This window comes from Oryzias melastigma, linkage group LG5 (genome assembly GCF_002922805.2).
Source record: "Oryzias melastigma strain HK-1 linkage group LG5, ASM292280v2, whole genome shotgun sequence".
Classification (NCBI taxonomy): Eukaryota; Metazoa; Chordata; class Actinopteri; order Beloniformes; family Adrianichthyidae; genus Oryzias; species Oryzias melastigma.
The window spans coordinates 528,730-532,888 of record NC_050516.1 but is presented as its reverse complement, the minus strand read 5'-3'; the positions used below and the strand labels follow the sequence as shown (position 1 = coordinate 532,888).

Below are 4,159 nucleotides of genomic sequence, written 5' to 3'. Positions count from 1 at the left end.
ATATCACATTTAGCATACACTGAAAAAAAGGATTTCTAGAGTCTTTGAATTTACTCGAATTAAAGTAGTAATTGCAACACAATTTATTCATATTTTCTCTGTTAATGTCATTTAAACAAGTTAAAACTATGTGAATGAATAACTTGTTTAATATGCTTGTTTCTATCATGTAGACTGAAAGTGATTTAATTAAAAAAGTAAATTTGATGTAATTAAGTTCCCTCAAAACAGGAAAAGGAAATACATTCAAAAATTCAAAATGCTGAGTAACGTCCACAGAAATGTCAGTGGAGGGAACATCGGCTGGCATGGCGTCTTTTCAGTGGCACTAATCAAGACCTTCAAAGTGAAAAGGTAAGTTTAAATATGTTGCGTAAGATATTTACAATATTACTAGTAGCGTTGATAAATAATTCTGCCTTTTTAAACAACTTAATTCTCTGACTAACCACAACAAAACCTGTTACTGCTAGCTAGCTAGCTAGCTAGTTAGCTAGTGCACACACACCGACCCACTTAGTAAAAGCCAATGAAAAAGCGATTGTTTTGTCATCTGCACACTAGTTGTTTTTTGTAATGCATGGACACTTATTAAAAAAAATGAATCTGCACTTGGAAGAAACACTCTGCATGCATAAAAAATACCGCACGCATGCTAGTGAGCTGTTGCTCGTCATGGGAAGACATTTTCAGCATGTTGAGAGAAAATCTGCGTGAGGAGTTGTAAGGGGGATACTTTTAACAATATGGGGTGGACTCTTAAGCTCAAGTGGAACAAGCATGACGTGTTTTTGGTTGAAGAATCAAAGACATTAATCCCTCATTTTAAATGACCCTCCTCACAGAGGGAGGGTCATTTAAAATGAGGGTCACAAAGTTTATGTTGATCTCAGAATTGTGCAAAAAACAGGAAAAACTTTATTATTTGAGTTCAGCACTGAAAAAAATATTTGTTTCTTAAAAACATTTATTTTAATTTTTTAAGAAACATAAACGGACATTTTGGACATGTATAGAAAATGTGCCTAACTATTTCTATTTACTAAAAAAAATAATGTGTATTTAATATTATGTTTATCCCCTGACAGATTGATTCCCATGGTGATTCACAGTGGACCCACTACACTTGATGTATGTACAGCTGGACGTGGAAGTAAGTACTTGGAAAATATTTGTCATTTATAATAACTAATGTTGGCAGTGGTATTTGAATTTTTGATCGTGTCATAGAATTTTTAGATTGTAAGCGGCAAAACTAATTTGATTCATAGATTTGAAAATTGTGCACCAAAATATTCATTGATTTAATGATTTACATTGTGATACTAATTGTGTTGTACAACTAGAGTTGAAAAATAAAAACGTTTTCTTTTCCAGCATAATGATGCAGAGGCTGGACGAGAAGACATTATTAAAGGAGCGTGTGTTTACATGGATGAAGATCCAGAAAACCTGGTCCAGGAATATGTGGTATGTATATATTTGCACATGAATCATAGCTTGATTTTCTCTTTCTTTGTAGTTTATTTAAGATTTTTTTTCAAGTGGTTGACCTATAGAAATCTTTTTTTTACAGTCCTTCATTTTGTTTCCAATTACTAAAGGAAATGTGGGCTTATTTGTATTTTTAACCATCAACTCTGGGAAATATTATGTATTTGTTAAATGTTGTAAAGTTAAAATTTCTTCTTCACTAACATCTTGTCCATGGTGTCACTGTGTTTGTTTTGGCATATGGAGTGGATGAAGAGCCCGTTAACGACGCCATTGAAGACACCGGCGTGGTGGTTTACGTCCTGAAGGAACAAACTTCAAGTACAGAGGCAGAAGACATTGGAATCATCTTGGAGGCATCAATGTGCTGCAGGACCTGGATGATGTGGTTTTGGATGTCGCCATGCTTTGGACTGATGTGTACCCTCAACCTCACTTTTGCTCAAAACCTGCTCAAAAAGCCTATAGTTTAAAAAAAAGTTGTAATACTTCTAAGGCTGTTTTGAATCAAGATGTCACAATACCAGTGTTAAAATTGTGGACACTCGCTGTATTTTTGACAGTATTTTTGTGTTGTGGCTTTTGAATAAAAGCTTTGACATGCAAGTGTTAATTTTTATTATTTATTTGAGTAAATATGAGTAATGTTAACAATTCCAGCAGTTTAACAGAAAGGTATTTGCAGTTCTATAAATGATTTATTTTAGTAAGTATTTTTTTTTACTGGTAGGACCTTTGTTTTGAAATATTAGTAGTTCTTACAGGCAGTTATCTTAGAAAAAAAATACATTTTTAATTTCAAGGTCTGATGTATTTGACATAAGAATATCATTCAACATTTAAATATAAAAAATAAGTTGTATTTAAGTCAGCAAATAGTTTTGGAGTAAATAGTGTGAATAGTGTTGAAATAAAGTGATGAAATTGTGACAAATTAAACTGATCCAAGAGCTCAAATTACATTATGGTAACATGTCTCAATCACATATTTTTAACACAAAGTAATCAGTTTTGTTGAATGAAATTAACTTGTGTTGATTTAACTCGAGCGTTTAAGTTGCTGTGAAAGCTAAACATCTGTGTGCAACCGATGTCCACTATTGAATTAAGTAAATCTAACAGATTTTTTTTTTCAGTGTACATGTTCAAGGTTTGGTTGCATAAGAGGAGGAGGCTCATCTTCCTACAATTCTGACTGACCTTTTACGGATAGGACCCAAAGAACACAAACAAAATAACAAACGCCACACTGTTGCACATCAGAAATTCTTTAAGGCAGCAAAATTTTCAAACAACATTGTTGAAACCTTTTTGCTGTAGCTGTTGAAAAATACATTTTGTTTCATGTGGATAAAAAAATGTAAAAACTCTGCCAAACAGATAAAAAAAAAACATTTTGAACATTGTGTTCTGAACAAAAATATGTGGATTTGCTTTACATGTGGTATACTGCACATACATTATGCCCAATAAATAACACTAAAAAAAAAATAAAGTCAGCAAAACATATTATAATTACTTCAACATATCGCTGATTTGCTGTACAAGACTAATGTTTGTGCTGATTTCAACATTTTTGATTATTTAAACCTTTAGTATTTTTTTTCCTGTTCAAAGTGATGATAAATTAAATTGTCCTGGGTTTAATAGTATATTGCAACTTGGTGGCATACAGCATGAAGAGGTCACAGGAAATAGAAACCAAATCTAGAAGGAGTGTAACGATTATTAGATTAATCTATTTCTATTTCTGCGATCCAACCGGGTCGATTTGTCCGAGGAAGAATCAAAACAAATCAGCCTAAACTATTTAAAAAAAGTTTCATAATGACTCCAACTGATAATTAGTGACTGAAAATACCAGTTTGACCATGCATTGTGGTATAATGTTCTAATTATATTCTTATTTTGATGTGGAAAAACAACAGTGGGCTGAACTTTATGAAACTAAAATGTAAATGGAGTTGCTAATAATTCTTGTTTACTTGTTTGTTTAATTTACATTTCATTATCTTGCAAGAAATACAATAAATCTGGAAAATTTCATCTGGACTGTTCAGTACCAGATATTTATGTCTGAGTTACAATGGTTGAATTTTAGGCTAAAGATGATATTAGGTTAATTAATGGAATTAAGTCTGATCGTTCAAATGAACCAATATTGTTTATGAATCGATTCATTGTTAAATGGATTGATACACAGCTAAAATTTTGTGTCAATGTCAAAAGAAGGTTCTTGTTTTTAAGATCAGATTCAGTCATCAGCCAGCACCAGCTGGAGCACAGGTTCATGAATACAGATGCTAGTGACAAGTTTTGCCAAGTCTGACAGACCAAAGGAAAGAGTTATCACTGGAAAATAACATAATTATTCACTCTACTATCAGACTTTAATCGAACAGATAATAATACGAGAAGCAAGAAATAGAAACTATGAAAAGAAATCACCTTTGACCCACACAAGTCACTTCATTGTTTCTACCTGTTTACATTTTTTCAGATTCTTACACATCTGAAAAAACTTAAAGAAACTGAAAGAGCAACAAGTGATCTGTCAGATCCTCTTTTCTCAGAGAGATGCGTGTGAGGACATGACTCCATCTGCGTTTCCAGTATTTTCTCAGTCAGGAGGCGTGTTGACAGCTGGCAACAAACGTCAGATGTA

At 32.7% G+C, this 4,159-nt stretch overlaps 1 long non-coding RNA gene across 1 annotated transcript; it reads left to right on the top strand.

The window, feature by feature from the left end:
• Positions 1-205: 205 nt before the first annotated feature.
• On the top strand, positions 206-2,107 carry LOC112144568. Its single transcript, XR_002918916.2, has 4 exons — positions 206-354; positions 1,089-1,153; positions 1,378-1,470; positions 1,741-2,107. It is a non-coding gene; the product is annotated as an uncharacterized LOC112144568 (long non-coding RNA).
• The last annotated feature ends 2,052 nt before the right edge of the window (positions 2,108-4,159 follow it).